This window comes from Pinus tabuliformis, chromosome J (assembly GCF_031772625.1).
Source record: "Pinus tabuliformis cultivar Carrire ecotype Pingquan chromosome J, CPIR1, whole genome shotgun sequence".
Classification (NCBI taxonomy): Eukaryota; Viridiplantae; Streptophyta; class Pinopsida; order Pinales; family Pinaceae; genus Pinus; species Pinus tabuliformis.
This window is the reverse complement of record NC_142295.1, coordinates 1,223,910,388-1,223,924,105: the sequence shown is the minus strand read 5'-3', so window position 1 is coordinate 1,223,924,105 and position 13,718 is coordinate 1,223,910,388. Positions and strand designations below refer to the sequence as shown.

General features: G+C 39.3%; 1 protein-coding gene across 5 annotated transcripts in view; it reads right to left on the bottom strand.

Moving 5' to 3' along the window:
• The window catches only part of LOC149231541 (E3 ubiquitin-protein ligase CHIP-like), a 200,788-nt gene that overhangs the window by 96,904 nt on the left and 90,166 nt on the right, over positions 1 to 13,718 (bottom strand). The gene's annotated exons all lie outside the window — the stretch shown is intronic.

The window sequence follows — 13,718 nt, the reverse complement described above, 5'->3', positions numbered from 1 at the left end:
TGGGAGGATCCCAAGGTATAAAATGCTACACTTTACCACCACCAAGAACATCATCAACACGTTGAACCAAAGACATACACTTCCAACATGGCTTTCCATTCATAACATTCCAAAAGAATCTCCAATGCTATGCTTTTGGTATTTTTCTTTGTGTCATTCAAAGAAAAAACATGTATATCCACTCCAAAGGAAACTTGCTTCTAATGTTACACTAATTTTGTACACATGTATCTGTTATCATCTAAAACATTTACTTGCTACCATATAGAAATCAAAACTAAACAATGTTGAAATCATTGAAAGGAAATGTTGAAAGGAAGGAAACAAACCCCAAAAAATACAATGAAAGGAATACATTGGTTTGTGTCATGTCAGAATGGGGGCCCTTCAATTGACAATCACAACCAATGCACTTTCATGCCAAGATAATAAAGCACACATAGGAAACAAGTAGCAAAAAATATTAAAATTTGCTCCTCTACCTTTGATGGCAGAAGGGTAGAGGGTTGTACAAGAAGAGTTACAAAGAGTTCCGCTGATTCAAATAGTCCCTTGGGATCATGCCCGTACTTAAACATCACTAACTACTATTTTTACGTGATCATTAGGTAAGTCATCAAGAATACCATTTAACTCCATCCCAACATTTGGGTAAAAGCAAAGGTGGATATGGAAATGTAAAAGTGAAATTCAACAAAACTAAAATGGAAGGTAAGGCTTGACCTTGAAAACGAAAGAAAGGGTACCAACACCTAAGGAACAACCAGAAGATCATTAAATACATAAACCTTTAGTGGTTGGCCTATGGCCACAATGTTTCTTATCAAATTGTTTGTTAGTGGGTGAAACTTGTGATGCTTCCTCTTAGAGTTAAGACTAGATAATAGAAATCTAACACCTATATGCAAATTGTTACTTTTGAGGGGGCTTGACATAAAACACACATGAGCGCAACCTTGTTCCCATTTGCTTTTTTCAAGCACTAAATCAAACATCTTGCAATATTCCAACACAACACAATTGTTTGTGTGCTTCGCAAGGACATCATCTTAGTTATGTGAATGGCTTTTCAAGGAACATTTTGGCTTCCACAATGAGCCCTAGTTTTTGCCAAAACATAGAAGTCATCATCCCATGCTTCCTTTGAATCCTAACAACTTTTGCAGCTCATCCCTCCTACCATAGTTTAGTAATTCATTCTATCGAACATGAGGCTATAGATTGTATTGATCCTATGACTGATCACGATGATCAAATATGGCATCTGCACGTCCATGGTGCCTCTTCAAGTGAAGGATGTTGTGCAAATATTGTAATATATTTGCATGTAGGAAAATCTCACCATTTTGCTTAAGTCGTGATGTTCCTTGTACAAATAACATTGCTAAAATTGAATCCTTAATTTTGGGACAATAAAGGACAACTAACCTACGATGTCGCAGTTAATTGCCTTTAACGATTCTAGACTTATTACTAATATGGTCAAACACACTTGAGCTCCTACAAACAAATTCCCTAAACTAGGAACTCATCGTGTTTGAATTTACCTTAAGAAATTTCTTTTAATTTAACTCATATTCACAAAAACTTGATTGTTATTGCTTATAAATGTACATACGCTAGTAGACTTGATAAACAACTATTAACAAATTGACCTGGTTTTCTTTTGGTTTCTTTGTAAAAACCCCATATTCCCAAATAACAATGAATCATGGCAAGTTTTTTAGCACGATAAGAAAGTCTCTTCTTTTATGTTGAATGAATGAGCTCAAATTCAAACATCATTTATCTAGATGATAAGAAGTTTCCCAACAATCTAGTGCCTTCAAAAATTCTTTCAACAACCCCTCCCAAGAGACCTCCAAGCAAAAAGTCAAAGAAACCATACCCATCAACATCAATTCTGAATAAACATTTCCAAGAAATAAACAAGATTTTTTTTTTTTATTTAATGAATGTAAAAATTTCTCATTTCCCACCCCGGTTTTCAATTTCACCTTATTTCTCCAAAATAGTTAAATGCCCTTTCCCATATACATACATTCAAGAACTGGAAAATAAATTTTGCTGAAAACACAAATTCTGGAAAAACTACAGAATGTTGGAAAATGAAGAAATAAATATCAGCACATACAAACAGCTATTCAACACATTTAAACACAGTGATTTTTTGTCAAGGTGACCCTGGAAAAACCCCCTACAACTCTTGGGGAAAACCAGTTCGAAAACTCTTTCTTATTTCTAGAAAATGCTTTTACAGAGAGAGAAATATTCAGCAAAAATCAGCGAGCAAACTTTTACAACTTATCTCGTTTTCCGTGCCTCACAGCCACCTGGAAAAACTTGCAAATAGCAAAACAGAACAACAATAAATGCTATACGGCCTCCTCAATTTTTCTACCAAATTTCAACCTTAAATGTTGTTGTACAACTTGCCTAGAAAAGCGTGCAAGCTGCCATAAATGCTGTTGTACGGTTTCCTTGATTTCTGTGTAGAAAATCAACAATACAGTGTACGAATTTCTGCCTAGAAAAAAGTGCCAAGGTATAGCCACTTGCTATACGGCCTCCCTTGAAAAACGTGCCAGCAAACTTCGGACTTTCTGCTCCTCGATTTCTGTGCTAACTTGTTGTACGGCCTCCTTGGAATTTGAGCCAAAACTACTATACGACTTTCTAAAAAATCGTGCCCAAAACCTGCCTTTCACTGTGTGCTAACTCAACTGTACGGACTTGTTGGAATGCTGCCTTGGAATGTGTGCCAAGTTGTTGACTCCTTCTCCTCACTGTCCAGAAATCTCCCTTGCTCTCTTGCTCTCCTTCTCCCAATCTGCTCATGAAAAAATGAATGACCTTTTCCTCCTTTCCCTCCTTTAATCTAACCCTAAGTGACTTTTGAGGAATCCTTAAATCCAATGGCTGAAATAGATTGAGATCTAGGGCTGAGATTAAATGCTCATTTAAATCTCACTTTCTATTTTTTAATTCACCCCACTTTAATAAAGACCCACTTAGTCATTTATTTCCAAAGTCACTTTTCCTTTCTAATTTTACATTGACTTTATTAAAGTCACTTTAAAATTAGACTTTAGTAACTTTATCACTTAAAGTCACTTTTAAATTACATTTGACTTTATAAAAATTATAAAGTCACTTTAGGAGAAAAATTAAATTCTTTTGGACACTTTTCCCTAGGCCAAAGATCAAAGCCTTAGGGAACCACCTGTCCTCCACTACCAAATTTCAACACTCCCTCTTACCGAGGAAGGTGTTCCTCACCACGCCCATCTTGTCTCAGAAGTAGGCATGCTTGCCCCATGTAAGGCTTTGGTAAGTATATCTGCAACCTGCTCATCAGTGGGAATATACTCAAGCTTCACAGCTCCCTTCTGAACATAGTCTCTGATGAAATGATATTTGATCCCGATATGCTTTGACCTGTCATGAAATACTGGATTCTCCAAGAGTTTAATGCAACTTTGATTATCACAGTAAATCACTGAAGGTCTCAACGGCTGACCAAATAAGCCAAACAACATCTTGCGAAGTCAGATGGTCTCACAACTAGCTAGACTGGCTGCCATATACTCTGCTTCCGCTGAACTCAATGCTACTGACTGCTGCTTCTGGCTTAACCATGACACTACTGTAGAACCCAACCCAAAACAGAACCCTGAAGTGCTCTTCGTATCAGAAGCACAACCTGCCCAATCAGAATCAGTATAACCTACCAATCTCACTCCATCCCCCTGCCTGTAGTCCAGACCATAATCCACTGTCCCCTGCAAGTACCGCAAAATGTTTTTTGTAGCCACCCAGTGAACCTTCCTAGGCTCACACATAAACTGACTCATCATGTTGACTGCAAAACAAATATCTAGTCTAGTGTTGACCAAATACATCAAGGAACCAATCAGCTACCTGTGCAATGTGGGATCCACCATCTCGGAATCCGAAGCATAAAGCTTCTTCCAGTTGGTGATCATCGGTGTCGACATGGGTTTACAATCCTCTTTGTGGAATCTGCCAGGGATGTCCACAATATACTTCCCCTGCCCCAGGAAGAAATGCCCCTCCTCCTGCCACACCTCCAAACCCAAAAAGTAATGCATCAAGCCGATGTCCTTCATCTCAAATTCCGCCGCAAGATCTCTCTTGCAGTGCTCTATGAGTCTCTATGCACCTGTAATGACCAAGTCATCCACATATAGCACCAGAATGAGAGGCTCCTCACCTATCACAATATAGTAAAGGTTCGGATCTGCCTCACTCTTTGTGAAACCTATCCCCTGCAAGTATGTATCTATCCTGGAGTACCAAGCTCTGGGAACTTGCTTCAAGCCATAAAGGGCCTTCTTCAGTCTGCACACATGGGATTCCTTCCCATGCACCTCAAAGCCCTGTGGTTGTTCAATGTACACTCTTCCTGTATGAAACCATTGAGAAATGCAGTCTTCACATCCATCTGGTGGATCTTCCAACCCATCTCTGCTGCTATCGATATAATGGAGCGGATCGAAGTATATCGAGCCACGGGAGCGAAGGTCTCCTCATAATCAACTCCCTCTACCTAGGAGAACCCTCTAGCCACAAGCCTCGCTTTGAATTTCTCAATGTTGCCATCTGCAGCATGCTTTACCTTGTAAAGCCATCTGGAAGTAACCACGGATTTGCCCTCAAGCCTTGGCACCACCTCCCAAACATCTTTCTTCATGATAGAAGAATACTCCTCCTGCATGGCCTCTTTCCAGACCTGCTGGCTAGCTGCCTCCTCATAGCTAGAAGGCTCAGAGTCAAGGATGTTGGTAGCCATTGCCATATAGCTACAAAACGTCTCAGGTGGTCTACTCTCTCTGACCGGCCTCTTAGGCTCAGCAACAAATGTGGCATCTCTCAAGGTGTCCTGAAGCCACTTGGGCTTCCTCTTCCCTGAGCGCACTTCTCCCATTGGAGAATGAAACTCCTCCTCCTCATCATCATAAGGAGCATGAACTCCTGACTGTCGGTCTGCTGTCCTCCTGCCTGCACCTGAACCTATAGAAGCTGAGGTATCGTGTGAACTGTCCATCAGTGGACTCCCTAGTGAACTGCTCTGTGGACTGCTCTGCATGCTGCCCGGAGCACCACCCCTCTGGCTCGACGAGCCACTGCTCACTAACGAACCTGACATTCTCATAGATGTACCTCTGGATCCTCCTGATCCCTGCCCATTTGATCCCTGCGACTAACTCAACTGTTGCTGAGGGTCTGGCTGATCCAGATACTCTAACTCCCGTGACCTCCTAAAGGCCCTGTCCTCCTCGAACTTCACATCCCGCCTGACAACAAATTTCCTCTGTGCAAGAATGTAAATCCGAAAGGCCTTTGAGGTCTCATTGTAGCCCACAAAGATACCCTTCTCTGCGGTGGGCTCTAGTTTGGCCCTCTTCTCCTTGGGTATGTGGGAGTATGTAATGCACCCAAAGATATGAAGATGACCAATATCAGGCTTCTTCCCAGAAAAAGCCTCCTCTGGAGTCATGTGCCCCAAGGCACGATGCGGACTCCTGTTCTGCAAATAAACAGTTGTGTTGCAAGCCTCTGCCCACAAGAACAATGACAACCCCAGATCATGTAACATGGCTTTGGCAACCCCTCCGATGGATCTGTTCTTCCTCTCCGCAACCCTGTTCTACTGGGGGTTGTAAGGAACAGTGAACTCCCTCCTAATGCCTGCCTCCGCACAATAGTCAACAAACTCTCCAAGGGTGTCCTCTCCCCCATTGTCCGACCTCAGGGACTTGATCTTCCGATCTGTCTGTGTCTCCACAAGAGCTCTAAACTCCTGAAACCGCTTGAAGACCTCACTCTTGGCCTTCAAGAAATAAATCCAGGTCCTCCTAGAGTGATCATCAATGAATAAAACATAGTACTCATATCCACTCAAGGAAACATGAGACATCCGACTACTCACATCAAAATGAATCAAATCAAGTATCCTAGTCGCTCTGCTGTCACTGCTGGGAAAAGGGGATTTGGCAAACTTGCCCATCGCACATCCTCTGCAAGTATCAAAGTGATTAGTACTGAAATCTGGCACACCTGTAGTGATCTCCCGCAAGGTCCTCAAGGCTCCATGATACATATGCCCCATCCTGCGGTGCCAAATCTCACACAGCTCAAAACTACTAGCTCTGCTATCGGTACTACTGCTCAATGCCAAAAGGGGTTGGAATGCAAACTTGTACACCTTTGCATGGCGTACACCTATCACTCTAGCTGAATCAGTTGGAGTGCCCCTAGGATACATCAATACTTGTCCTCCCCTGAATAGTACCTCATATCCTCTGTCCTCCAAAGCTAAGACGGATATGAGGTTCTTCCTCATCCTTGGCACATAAAGAACATCTTACACCTTCAAGGGAGGTTTGGACTCCCTCTAAAATGTCAGTGTCCCCACACCGACTGCTCTAAACAACTCTGTCATCACCGAGTACTACCTCTATATCAGTGCCACTCTTTGAAAGCTCTAAGAAGTACTCACGGACTCCTGTCATGTGACGTGAAGCCCCACTGCCCACATACCAGATACCCAAAGATGCTCCGTTAATCGAGGGAAAAGCATGCTCACTCCAAACCTGTGTCGCAGGTGATCCTGCACTAGAGGACTCACACGCAGTGAACGCAAACTCCCTGTCAAAACGATCTACAAAGTCCTCAACCTCTGCTGAAGCTGTCATGCTCTGGTTCTTCCCCTTCTTCTTCTTCTTGTCCGAACACACAACTGCATAGTGTTCCATCTTTTGACAATTCCAATACTTCACCTTCAAATACTCCTTCTGTGAGTTACCCTGTTTACCTTTACCTTTGCCTTTTCCCCCACCATTGCTTGTGGAAAATTGCTTCTTCCCTTTGCCTTTCTTGCCTCCTGCCAACAGTGCTACATCCTCATCCTGCTCAACTGGCTTGGCTGCCCCAAGCTGACATTTCCTGATCTCTGTCTAAATGCAATCATCCCAAAACCTCTCCCATTTGGGAAGGGTCTCACGTGCACAAACCCCATCAACAAAGTTCATCCATGAATGGAGGAGGACATTCACTGCAATCCGCACCAACTCAGTGGGTGGAATGACCTCTCCAATTGCTGCCAACTCATCTCTCACATTAGTAATCTTCGTGAGATATCCAGCTGCACTATCATTACCCATCTTAATGGTCTTCAGCTTCTCCTTCAGGACCATTTTCTGGTTCTCATTGGTACTCTGGTAGAGAATGGACAATGTTGTCCACATCTCATGGGCATTTCTCTTTCCTCTCACATGAGGAATGCAATGGTCTTTGACTCCGTCTAGAATTAGTCTCTTACCCTTGGTGTTCTTTCTATTATAAGCAGCCAATTGAGTGGCATCAGTAAGCACAACAACAAGGTTCTGTGTGGTATGCACCATAATGTCCCAAACTTCTGCCTCCTCAAAGATACTCTGCATTCTCTCATTCCAAACGTTGTAATTGGTATGCCCATCCAACCTATCCTCCACGCTCAATCCCAATGACATCCTGTTGTCCTAAAACTAAAAAATAGCATTGTTGTAGTAAGGATAAAACTGTTGTTTGTGAAAAATCAACTTGCTGGAATTTCTGAGTGAAAAAACAATAGGCTGTAATTTTCTTCCTTGCCCAAACTGCACTTCAACACTCAAGCTCTGATACCATGTAAAAATTTCTCATTTCCCACCCCGGTTTTCAGTTTCACTTTATTTCTCCAAAATAATTAAATGTCATTTCCCATATCCATACATTCAACAACTGAAAAATAAATTTTGCTGAAAACACAAATTCTGGAAAAATTACCGAATGTTGGAAAATGTAGAAATAAATATCAGCACATACAAACAGCCATTCAACACATTTAAACACAGTGATTTTTGGTCAAGGTGACCCTGGAAAAACCCCCTACAACTCTTGGGGAAAACCAATTCGAAAGCTCTTTATTTCTGGAAAATGCTTTTACAGAGAGAAATATTCAGCAAAAATCAGAAAGCAAATTTTTACAACTTATCTCGTTTTATGTGCCTCACAGCCACCTGGAAAAACTTGCAAACAGCAAAACAGAACAGCAATAAATGTTGTACAACCTCCTCGATTTTTGTGCCAAATTTCAGCCTTAAACGCTATTGTACGGCTTGCCTAGAAAAGCGTGCAAGCTGCAATAAATGTTGTTGTACAGTTTCCTAGATTTTTGTGCAAAAAAACAACAGTACAGTGTACAAATTTCTGCTTAGAAAAACATGCCAAGGTACAACCACTTGTTGTACGGCCTCCCTTGAAAAACGTGCCAGCAAACTTCAGACTTTCTGCTCCTCGATTATGCTAACTTGTTGTACGGCCTCCCTGGGATCTAAGCCAAAACTGTTGTACGACTTTCTAAAAAATCGTGCCCAAAACCTGCCTTTCACTATGTGCTAACTCAGCTGTACGGACTTGCTGGAATGCTGCCTTGGAATGTGTGTCAAGCTGCTGCCTCTTTCTCCTCACTGTCCAGAAATCTCCCTTGCTCTCTTGCTCTCCTTCTCCCAATCTGCTCATGAAAGAATGAATGACATTTTCCTCCTTTCCCTCATTTAATCTAACCCTAAGTGACTTTTGGGGAATCCCTAAATCCAATGGCTGAAATAGATTGAGATCTAGGGCTGAGATTAAATGCTCATTTAAATCTCACTTTCTATTTTTTAATTCACCCCACTTTAATAAAGACTCACTTAGTCATTTATTTCCAAAGTCACTTTTCCTTTCTAATTTTACATTGACTTTATTAAAGTCACTTTAAAATTAGACTTTAATAACTTTATCACTTAAAGTCACTTTTAATTAGATTTGACTTTATAAAAATTATAGTCACTTTAAGAGAAAAATTAAATTCTTTTGGACACTTTTCCCTAGGCCAAAGATCAAAGCCTTAGAGAACCACCTGTCCTCCAGTACCAAATTTCAACAGTGAAGTCTTTGAATCCTCTCACGTTGATTTATGTGACTTTGATCCAAGGATTATTCAAGGTACCATTTCATTAAAGAAATTACCATTCATGTCTAATAAAGACAACACAATGTCAACCAACTCCAAAACCCGCAATCAAAAAGGACGTCAATGAAATGCTTGACACAAACATCGTCTTCCTGGTGAAATGCTCTAGGCGGGTTGTCAATTTAGTGTCAACTCCAAAGAAAAATGGGAATATTACTTTTAGTAGACTTTCAGAGTCTTAACCGAGATAGTGCTAAGGACAATTTTCCTCTCTCCAACATGGAATTTATTCTATAATAGGTAGCAAGACCTTAGATAATGCCCTAACTTGAAGACTTATCAAACCATAACCAAATTCACCTTAAGTGGGCTAATCTAAAACAACATTTACCACCGAATGGGGCACTTTCACACACAAACGCATCCCCATTTATTTAATTAATGCAAGTGTCACTTTCCAAAGATCTATTTGTATAGCTTTTGATGACCATGTTGATGTTATCATTTAGTATGTCTTGATATTCACATTGTGCACTCCAAGTTACATGAAGATCGCTTTGTTCATCTTAGGCAAATCTTTCTTTGTTGTACAACGAATGGCATATCTTTAATTTCTAGCAAGTCCATTTTCAACGTCTCATCCACAAACTTCTTAGTCACATTGCTTATGATTTTGGTATAAAAGCATTGACCCAAAAAGGGTACCGATTATTCAAAAACTTTTGCCTTCCACAAAGAAAGAGATACAGTCTTTAAAGAGCAAAACAATTCTATTAGAGGTCTATTCCAACCTGTACCCAAATGGTCAAACCCATTCATAATCTGTTAAAAAAGGCTCAAAAAATTTCTTCAGCAAAAGACAGAGAGAAGGCCTTCAAGGATATAAAAGATATGATCCCTTATGCTCTTATCCTTACCAAACTTGATTTCCTAAATGATTTGATCATTGGCACTAATGCCATAAATAAAGTTCTTTCAACCATTCCAATGCAAAAGGATGACTCAAGGTTCATAACATCTATAGCATTCATTAGTTAATATCTCACCAATGTTAAGATGGAGTAATCCCTAATTGAGAAACAATCATTTTCGTTAGTCAAAGCTATAGATAACTTTCTCCATTTTATCTACGAAAAGCATACTAAGGTAAAAGTCTTGATAACAATTATCAAATTTTTAATTTCGCAAACTTTTGTCTCATGTAAGCTAGTTCATTGATTAGCTAAAATTCAAGATCACAAATTCAAAACTTCCACATCTAACATAACTAAGGGTCAAAACTTAACTCAATATATTGAGCTCAATCTTGAGCCTAAAAATAATGATGAATATTTGTTCCGTCTATTTGTTATGGTTCATGAAAATGTGGATGTTGTAGACCAACACTGATACATCACATCGTTTATTATATGCAAAAAGTATGGTGTTATTTTCACCTTGAGGGTTATGAAAAAAAAAGGTTGAACTGAGACACATCAAAGTACATCATCGTCGGATTATTCTTTTCCATATATCAATAGATCGCATGCTCTTATTTTATTGTAGATAAAGAAACTTCCCAAAGCATGTTGAGTTTATCACAGTATGGCCAGCCAATCCTTCCACAATAGTTGGCATTTTACAACGAAAGGCACACCCCACAAGATTTTACATATTGGTTTCTACTAGCATTCCATTTTTAAGGACTCATATCGCTATGTGATTTCTTGTGATACTTGTCAATCGTCAAGTGGGAGGGAAAAACAATTTGCAATGCCTTTTAACTCACTAATGCACAAGTGGGAGAGAAAAAAAAATCCCAATGCCTTTAAGACCTACTATCCTAGATTTCACTTTCGAAAAATGGGTGTTGGACTTCATTGGTCCAATCAATCCTTCATCTTGAACAAGACAAGTCATTATTCTTACAACTAACAGGGAATTTATTTTCTAGGGAGAAACATCTCAAATTGTTTTGTCCTTGCAAATATTCTCTCGTAATGGGCTTACCTTCATTTTTGGGAAGCTAATTGAATTTTGCAACCAATTTGGCATGAAAAACTCAACATCATCTACATATTACCCCAAAAGTACTGGCCAAGAAAAATCAACAAACAAAACTTTGGTCAAAATCCTAAAGAAATCGTTGGGTCCAAGCCTCAACAATGGCACACTGTACTCGTATGCCTTATGTGTTGATCATATTATGAAAAAAATAATACTAGAGAGATTCCTTCCCAATTGTTATATGGACTAGTTGGTATGCTTAATGAGCTAAAGCTAGCCTCTCTTCGTCTTGCCTTCTAAAATGAAGAAATCAATTCTAGTAACTTATGTTGATGTTTCTACAGTTTTCAGCATCGGGTAGACATTCTCCCAAAACGTCAAGTTGTTAAAGAGTGCAACTAGAGCTAATTCCCCATCCTAGAAGCCCCTCCTTTTATGGCTCTTCTCATATTTGGATTCCCTTTGATGGCATCTCCCTTCTGTTAAAATCTTAAATTTCTATGAAGAAATTTTAAAATTCTTTGCAAAAACTTGAAAATTCTATGCAAAAAACTGAATGCACTTGCAGAAAATTGAATATACTTCGCAAAAAACTAAATGGAACTGAATGTACTTAGCAGAAAGTTGAATGTACTTTGCAGAAAGTTGAATGTTTTATGTTGTTAAATTACTTAGAATGCATATTTCTTCTTCACAACTTTTCAGATCAACAATTGTAGATAGAACATAAACTTAAGAATCATATGAAGACAGTCAAGCACAAATATGAGACACTAAGAGTTAGGTCCAATGACCAAGGCAAAAACCACAAGGGGAAAACCCAGATGATTCTTCTTCTATTAGATTTCTTCAATTGTTCGACAGAGTACATAAAGAGAGAGAAAACGAGAATGACTAAAGTCACCAATGTCCGATTACCTTGCAGTTGAAGTGCTCTTGCTTTTTGCTAGAAGATCTCTTCCTTCTCTTCATCAGATCATGTCTTTCACACTTGCTCTAGCTCTTCCTTCGCTCTTACTCTTCACTTGCTCTCACACTTCTCTTACACACACTCAACACTAGCTCTCTTTCTTCACAATGAACATGCTATACTCTCAACTCTCACTTGTCTCTTGCTTAAATAGGTGAGAAAAGAGAGGAGTTACAAAATGAAATCATCTCTTGACCCAATAATAGGAAAATTGAATTCCATGAGAGAGGAGTTACTTCAGGAGAACGGTTACTCATCCCAAGAATAGAGTGAGAGGTACACATGTCTTGAGGAGTTACAATTTGAATTAGGAAGAGAGAGAGTTACACTAAGACATGAGAAATAATTTGGTGAGAGTTACGAATCGAATTGAATGAGGGAGTTACAAGTGCATTTAAAGAGGAGTTACACTTTTGCCAAACATTGAATGAGTGAGGGAGAACTACATTATCTTAAGTGTGGAGTTACTATTTTATTCCAAGAGAGAGGTTAACTTTGTCAAGTAAGAGATTCTCAATTTAATTTACTTCTTTCATGAGAGAATTTGTTTTTATTAATCCATTAAAGATGAATGACTTTAAACTATTTTATAAATAATAGTATCATAATAATAATAATATTAGTAAGGATAAAAATATTAAATCTTGACTTGTATAATCATGATTGATTTGATTTTAAAGTGGATTCCATATGTCGAAATCATCCTTGATCATTTAGACATGACTTTCTATTTTTGGAAAGTCACTTCCAAATTGAGATGTGACTTACTATTTTTTGAAAGTCATATTAGAACTATTAGAAATTAAATTTTATTATAGGTGGTTCAAACAAAACTGAAAGATATGAATTCTTCTAAGAAAAATTCATCCCTGAGCTACCAAATTTTAAGACTTCCTCTCACCTAGGGAGGAATTTCTATCTGCATCAAAGATCTATGCTTCCTCTAATCTCTTTCATTCATCTAAGCTAAACTTTGCTCTATAATATCTGTAACAATAAATTCGCAATCTAAAGAAGAATCATCTACTTGACACAAATTTGGAAAGAAAAGGATCATCACATGTCATATAGACAAGGATTACAATAAACCAATTTTCATCTCAAAAATTAGGTGATAACACACAGACATCACATAGACAACACTCAAGCATGTCACACAGACAAGAATCAAACACAACCAAGTGTCAAGTTGTGGAACATCTGCATCCTAGACAAGTCACACAGACAAGTTTCACTACACCTTTTGGCCAGATAGGTGGTGCTTCCCACGTCCCAGACTATGGGTCGGATGCATATTGAGGCCTACTCTTGTGGCACCCACTACACAAGAGGTCCCTCATCCTCAGGAGCTTTCTGGCATCATTCCCTAATCCTGTGAGCTCTGACAAGGGGGAAAGGCAACTCAGTGTTCTCCATCAACTGTGCCCGCTTCCCAGAAGGGTCATGTCCATAAGTCCAAGTTGCTCTCTAAAAACCAAGAACTTTTTTTCGGTAAAGGCTTCGTAAGAATGCCAACTATTTGATCATTAGTGGAGATTTCATGGAGCCTCACTGCTCCTCTCTACAAACATATCCCGGATACAGTGATACTTGATCTCAATATGATTGGACTTGTCATGAAACACTGGATTTTCTGCAAGACGAATCTCGCTCTTATTGTCACAATATATAATTGTTGTGTCTGGAACTTGCTTAAATGGTTCCCCAAAAAGCTTCCTCAACCAAACTGCCCCACAACTAGCCATGCTAGCAGCAATGTAC